The sequence below is a fragment of the Oncorhynchus masou genome, chromosome 14 (assembly GCF_036934945.1).
Source record: "Oncorhynchus masou masou isolate Uvic2021 chromosome 14, UVic_Omas_1.1, whole genome shotgun sequence".
NCBI classification, from domain to species: Eukaryota; Metazoa; Chordata; class Actinopteri; order Salmoniformes; family Salmonidae; genus Oncorhynchus; species Oncorhynchus masou.
In genome coordinates, this window is record NC_088225.1 from 39,189,863 (window position 1) to 39,197,362 (window position 7,500).

At 45.1% G+C, this 7,500-nt stretch overlaps 1 pseudogene; it reads left to right on the forward strand.

Moving 5' to 3' along the window:
• Nucleotides 1–7,500, forward strand: part of LOC135553796 (protein kinase C beta type-like) — a 115,834-nt pseudogene that overhangs the window by 84,799 nt on the left and 23,535 nt on the right.

Here is a 7,500-nt window from a genome sequence, read left to right on the forward strand (position 1 = left end):
TCTGGTGAACCCTGACCTCCTTACATCTGGTCTGGTCAACCCTCCTGGCTGTGCAGGGTTTTGCTCCTAATACACCTGATTAAGCTAATCTCTCTCATCCAGGAGGCTCCTAACCTATTGTCTCTCTCCCTCCTTCCTATCCTCTCCCTCCTCCTTTCCTCCTTCTCTCCCTTCTCCCCTCCTTCTCCCTCCTCACTCTCGTTCCTCTCCTCTCCTCTCCAGTCCATGAAGCCTGTAACCTGGTGCCCATGGATCCAAACGGTCTGTCTGACCCCTACGTGAAGCTCAAACTCATCCCCGACCCCAAGAGTGACACCAAGCAGAAGACCAAGACCATCAAGGGAAACCTCAACCCTACCTGGAACGAAACTTTCAAATTGTATGTTCAGTTGACACTACGTTTTACACTATCTGTGTTAAAGAGGTTCTGAACTGTACACTATCTGTGTTAAAGAGGTATGAAACCTTCACATTGAGGATATATTTTAAAACACAAGATCTTCCACTTCCGAGAGACAGTTCTGAACTAAATGACTGGAAGATGACTTAATGAGTGTTCTCTACTCCCTCCCTCCCTCCCTCCCTCCCTCCCTCCCTCCCTCCCTCCCTCCCTCCCTCCCTCCCTCCCTCCCTCCCTCCCTCCCTCCCTCCCTCCCTCCCTCCCTCCCTCCCTCCCTCCCTCCCTCCCTCCCTCCCTCCCTCCCTCTTCCCCTCCCCCCCCTCCTCCCTTCCCCTCCCTCTTCTGTTCCCCCCTCCCTCCCCCTCTCCTCCCTTCCCCTCCCCACCTCCCTCCCCCTCTCCTCCCTCCCCCTCCCCCTCTCCTCCCTCTCCTCTCCTCCCTCCCCCTCTCCTCCCTCTCCTCTCCTCCCTCCCTCCCCTTCCCCTCTCCACCTCCCTCCTCCTCTCCTCCCCTCCCTCCCCCTCCCCCTCTCCTCCCTCTCCTCTCCCTCCCTTCCCCTCCCTCTCTCCTCCCTCTCCTCTCCCTCCCTCCCCCCTCCTCCCCCTCCCTCTCCTCCCTTCCCCTCCCTCTCTCCTCTCCCTCCCTTCCCCCTCCCCACCTCCCTCCCCCCTCTCCTCACTCTCCTCTCCTCCCTTCCCCCCCCTCCTCCCTCTCCCTCCCTTCCCCTCCCCACCTCCCTCCCCCTCTCCCTCCCTCTCCTCTCCTCCCTCCCCTCTCCCTCCCCCTCTCCTCTCCTCCCTCCCCTTCCCCTCTCCACCTCCCTCCTCCTCTCCTCTCCTCCCTCCCCCTCCCCCTCCCTCCCTCTCCTCTCCTCCCTTCCCTCCCTCTCCTCCCTCTCCTCCCCTCCCCCCTCCTCCCTCTCCTCTCCTCCCTTCCCTCCCTCCCCTCCCTCTCCTCCCTTCCCCTCCCCACCTCCCTCCCCCCCTCCCTCCCTCTCCCTCCCTCCCCCCTCTCCTCCCTCTCCTCCTCCTCCCCCTCTCCCCTCCCTCTCCTCCTCCTCCCTCCCTCTCCTCCCTCTCTTCTCCTCCCTCCCCTTCCCCTCTCCACCTCCCTCCCCCTCTCCCTCCCTCCCCCTCCCCTCCTCCCTCTCCTCCCTCTCCTCCCCTCCCTTCCCCTCCCTCTCTCCTCCCTGGTCTATAGTCCCCTGAAGGATTCTGATAAGGACCGGCGTCTGTCGGTGGAGATCTGGGACTGGGATATGACCAGCAGGAACGACTTCATGGGAGCGCTGTCCTTCGGCATCTCAGAACTCCAGAAACAAGGAGTGGATGGATGGTGAGATGGAGAGGAGGGGTAGTGGGAGGGGTAGAGGAGGGGAGGGAGGGGTAGAGGGAGGGAGGGGGGAGGGGTAGAGGGAGGGAGGGGGGAGGGGAGGGAGCGGTAGGGGAGGGGGAGGGAGGGAGCGGTAGGGGAGGGAGGGAGGGGGAGGGGAGGGAGGGGCGGAGGGGTGGAGGGAGGGAGGGGGAGGGAGGGGGAGGGGTAGAGGAAGGATGGAAGGAAAGGTGGAGGGAGGGAGGGGTGGAGGAGGAGGAGGAAGTGAGGAGAGAGGTACGGATGTAGGGAGGAAGGTCCTATCTTTCACTGTCTCTCTCTCTCTCTCTCTCTCTCTCTCTCGCTCTCTCTCGCTCGCTCTCTCTCGCTCTCTCTCGCTCTCTCTCTCTCGCTCTCTCTCTCTCTCTCTCTCTCTCTCTCTCTCTCTCTCAATTCAATTCAATTCAAGGGGCTTTATTGGCATGGGTAACATGTGTTAACATTGCCAAAGCAAGTGAGGTAGATAATATATAAAGTGAAATAAACAATAAAATTAACAGTAAACATTACACATACAGAAGTTTAAAAACAATAAAGACATTACAAATGTCATATTATATATATATACAGTGTTTTAACAAAGTACAAATGGTAAAGGACACAAGATAAAATAAATAAGCATAGATATGGGTTGTATTTACAATGGTGTTTGTTCTTCACTGGTTGCCCTTTTCTCGTGGCAACAGGTCACAAATCTTGCTGCTCTGATGGCACACTGTGGAATTTCACCCAGTAGATATGAGAGTTTATCTATTGAATTTGTTTTCGAAATCTTTGTGGATCTGTGTAATCTGAGGGAAATAGGTTTCTCTAATATGGTCATACGTTGGGCAGGAGGTTAGGAAGTGCAGCTCAGTTTCCACCTCATTTTGTGGGCAGTGAGCATATAGCCTGTCTTCTCTTGAGAGCCATGTCTGCCTACGGCGGCCTTTCTCAATAGCAAGGCTATGCTCGCTGAGTCTGTACATAGTCAAAGCTTTCTTTAATTTTGGTCAGGTATTCTGCCACTGTGTACTCTCTGTTTAGGGCCAAATAGCATTCTAGTTTGCTCAGTTTTTTTGTTAATTCTTTCCAATGTGTCAAGTAATTATCTTTTTGTTTTCTCATGATTTGGTTGGGTCTAATTGTGCTGCTGGGTCTAATTGTGATCTCTCTGTCTTTCTCTGTCTCTCTCTTTCTCTCTTTGTCTCTCTCTGTCTATCTGTCTCTCTCTCTCTTTGTCTCTGTCTCTCTCTCTGTCTCTCTCTGTCTCTCTCTCTCTCTCTCTCTCTCTGTCTCTCTTTATGTCTCTCTCTCTCTCTGTCTCTCTCTTTGTCTGTCTCTGTCTTTCTCTGTCTCTCTGTCTCTCTCTGTCTCTCTCTCTGTCTCTCTCTGTCTTTCTGTCTCTCTCTCTCTCTCTCTCTCTCTCTCTCTCCTTCTCTCTCTCTCTCTCTGTCTGTCTCTGTCTCTCACACTATCACTCTTTCTATTTTCGCTGACACAACCATGTGGAGAGTTTTTAATGAGATGCCAGCGTTTGAGGTGGAGCAGGAGAAAATGCCATTAAATATCAGATTGTGTATGTTCCTACTCCCATCTGTGCTGCGGTACAAAGCCCTCTGCCTTCTGGCAGTGGGAAGACTCACCAGGACACAACAACACAAAACCACAAGAGAGAGAGACAACAAGTTAATAACAGGAAGAGGGGGAAATAAATGAGCAAAAAATGAGAGGAAGAGGGGTCTCTGCATCAGTATGGTGTAGTGTTAGCTCTGCTGTTACCTGTTCAACGCTGTAGTCTAGTTAGTCTAGTACTGTAGTCTAGTTAGTCTAGTACTGTAGTCTAGTTAGTCTGGTACTGTAGTCTAGTACTGTAGTCTAGTTAGTCTAGTACTGTAGTCTAGTTAGTCTAGTACTGTAGTCTAGTACTGTAGTCTAGTACTGTAGTCTAGTTAGTCTAGTACTATAGTCTAGTACTGTAGTCTAGTACTGTAGTCTAGTTAGTCTAGTACTGTAGTCTAGTTAGTCTAGTACTGTAGTCTAGTTAGTCTAGTACTGTAGTCTAGTTAGTCTAGTACTGTAGTCTAGTTAGTCTAGTACTGTAGTCTAGTTAGTCTAGTACTGTAGTCTAGTTAGTCTAGTACTGTAGTCTAGTTAGTCTAGTACTGTAGTCTAGTACTGTAGTCTAGTTAGTCTAGTACTGTAGTCTAGTTAGTCTAGTACTGTAGTCTAGTACTGTAGTCTAGTACTGTAGTCTAGTTAGTCTAGTACTGTAGTCTAGTTAGTCTAGTACTGTAGTCTAGTACTGTAGTCTAGTACTGTAGTCTAGTACTGTAGTCTAGTACTATAGTCTAGTTAGTCTAGTACTGTAGTCTAGTTTGTCTAGTACTGTAGTCTAGTTAGTCTGGTACTGTAGTCTAGTTAGTCTAGTACTGTAGTCTAGTTAGTCTAGTACTGTAGTCGAGTTAGTCTAGTACTGTAGTCTAGTACTGGAGTCTAGTACTGTAGTCTAGTTAGTCTAGTACTGTAGTCTAGTTAGTCTAGTACTGTAGTCTAGTTAGTCTAGTACTGTAGTCTAGTACTGTAGTCTAGTTAGTCTAGTACTGTAGTCTAGTTAGTCTAGTACTGTAGTCTAGTTAGTCTAGTACTGTAGTCTAGTTAGTCTAGTACTGTAGTCTAGTTAGTCTAGTACTGTAGTCTAGTACTGTAGTCTAGTTAGTCTAGTACTGTAGTCTAGTTAGTCTAGTACTGTAGTCTAGTACTGTAGTCTAGTACTGTAGTCTAGTTAGTCTAGTACTGTAGTCTAGTTAGTCTAGTACTGTAGTCTAGTACTGTAGTCTAGTACTGTAGTCTAGTACTGTAGTCTAGTACTATAGTCTAGTTAGTCTAGTACTGTAGTCTAGTTTGTCTAGTACTGTAGTCTAGTTAGTCTGGTACTGTAGTCTAGTTAGTCTAGTACTGTAGTCTAGTTAGTCTAGTACTGTAGTCGAGTTAGTCTAGTACTGTAGTCTAGTACTGGAGTCTAGTACTGTAGTCTAGTTAGTCTAGTACTGTAGTCTAGTTAGTCTAGTACTGTAGTCTAGTTAGTCTAGTACTGTAGTCTAGTACTGTAGTCTAGTTAGTCTAGTACTGTAGTCTAGTTAGTCTATTACTGTAGTCTAGTTAGTCTAGTACTGTAGTCTAGTACTGTAGTCTAGTTAGTCTAGTACTGTAGTCTAGTTAGTCTAGTACTGTAGTCTAGTACTGTAGTCTAGTACTGTAGTCTAGTTAGTCTAGTACTGTAGTCTATTTAGTCTAGTACTGTAGTCTAGTACTGTAGTCTAGTACTGTAGTCTAGTACTGTAGTCTAGTTAGTCTAGTACTGTAGTCTAGTTAGTCTAGTACTGTAGTCTAGTACTGTAGTCTAGTTAGTCTAGTACTGTAGTATAGTTAGTCTAGTACTGTAGTCTAGTACTGTAGTCTAGTTAGTCTAGTACTGTAGTCTATTTAGTCTAGTACTGTAGTCTAGTACTGTAGTCTAGTACTGTAGTCTAGTACTGTAGTCTAGTTAGTCTAGTACTGTAGTCTAGTTAGTCTAGTACTGTAGTCTAGTACTGTAGTCTAGTTAGTCTAGTACTGTAGTCTAGTTAGTCCAGTACTGTAGTCTAGTTAGTCTAGTACTGTAGTCTAGTTAGTCTAGTACTGTAGTCTAGCTAGTCTTGTACTGTAGTCTAGTTAGACTAGTACTGTAGTCTAGTTAGTCTAGTACTGTAGTCTAGTTAGTCTAGTACTGTAGTCTAGTGCGGTAGTCTAGTTAGTCTAGTACTGTAGTCTAGTTAGTCTAGTACTGTAGTCTAGTACTGTAGTCTAGTTAGTCTAGTACTGTAGTCTAGTTAGTCTAGTACTGTAGTCTAGTTAGTCTAGTACTGTAGTCTAGTTAGTCTAGTACTGTAGTCTAGTACTGTAGTCTAGTTAGTCTAGTACTGTAGTCTAGTTAGTCTAGTGCGGTAGTCTAGTTAGTCTAGTACTGTAGTCTAGTTAGTCCAGTACTGTAGTCTAGTTAGTGTAGTACTGTAGTCTAGTTAGTCTGGTAATGTAGTCTAGTTAGTGTAGTACTGTAGTCTAGTTAGTCTGGTAATGTAGTCTAGTTAGTGTAGTACTGTAGTCTAGTACTGTAGTCTAGTTAGTCTAGTTAGTCTAGTACTGTAGTCTAGTTAGTCTAGTACGTCTCATACTGTAGTCTAGTTAATCTGGTACTGTAGTCTAGTACTGTAGTCTAGTTAGTCTAGTTAGTCTAGTACTGTAGTCTAGTTAGTCTAGTACTGTAGTCTAGTTAGTCTCATACTGTAGTCTAGTTAGTCTGGTACTGTAGTCTAGTTAGTCTAGTACTGTAGTCTAGTACTGTAGTCTAGTTAGTCTAGTACTGTAGTCTAGTTAGTCTGGTACTGTAGTCTAGTACTGTAGTCTAGTACTGTAGTCTAGTTAGTCTAGTACTGTAGTCTAGTTAGTCTCGTACTGTAGTCTCGTACTGTAGTCTAGTTTTTCTGGTACTGTAGTCTAGTTAATCTGGTACTGTAGTCTAGTACTGTAGTCTAGTTAGTCTAGTAATGTAGTCTAGTTAGTCTAGTACTGTAGACTAGTTGGTCTAGTACTGTAGTCTAGTACTGTAGTCTAGTTAGTCTGGTACTGTAGTCTAGTTAGTCTAGTACTGTAGTCTAGTTAGTCTCGTACTGTAGTCTAGTTAGTCTAGTATTGAAGTCTAGTTAGTCTAGTACTGTAGTCTAGTTAGTCTAGTACTGTAGTCTAGTATTGTAGTCTAGTACTGTAGTCTAGTTAGTCTAGTACTCTAGTCTAGTACTGTAGTCTAGTACTGTAGTCTAGTTAGTCTAGTACTGTCGTCTAGTTAGTCTAGTACTGTAGTCTAGTTAGTCTGGAAATGTAGTTTAGTTAGTCTAGTACTGTAGTCTAGTTAGTCAAGTACTGTAGTCTAGTACTGTAGTCTAGTACTGTAGTCTAGTTAGTCTAGTACTGTAGTCTAGTACAGTAGTCTAGTACTGTAGTCTAGTTAGTCTAGTACTGTAGTCTAGTACTGTAGTCTAGTACTGTAGTCTAGTTAGTCTAGTACTGTAGTCTAGTACTGTAGTCTAGTTAGTCTAGTACTGTAGTCGAGTTAGTCTAGTACTGTAGTCTAGTATTGTAGTCTAGTTAGTCTAGTACTGTAGTCTAGTTAGTCTGGAAATGTAGTTTAGTTAGTCTAGTACTGTAGTCTAGTTAGTCAAGTACTGTAGTCTTGTTAGTCTAGTACTGTAGTCAAGTACTGTAGTCTAGTTAGTCTAGTGCTATAGTCTAGTTAGTCCAGTACTGTAGTCTAGTTAGTCTAGTACTGTAGTCTAGTACTGTAGTTTAGTTAGTCTAGTACTGTAGTCTAGCTAGTCTAGTACTGTAGTCTAGTTAGTCTAGTACTGTAGTCTAGTTAGTCTGGCACTGTAGTCTAGTACTGTAGTCTAGTTAGTCTAGTTCTGTATTCTAGTTAGTCTAGTACTGTAGTTTAGTTAGTCTAGTACTGTAGTCTAGTTAGTCTCGTACTGTAGTCTAGTTAGTCTAGTACTGTAGTCTAGTTAGTCTCGTACTGTAGTCTAGTACTGTAGTCTAGTACTGTAGTCTAGTGCTGTAGTCTAGTTAGTCCAGTACTGTAGTCTAGTACTGTAGTCTAGTGCTGTAGTCTAGTTAGTCTAGTACTGTAGTTTAGTACTGTAGTCTAGTTAGTCTAG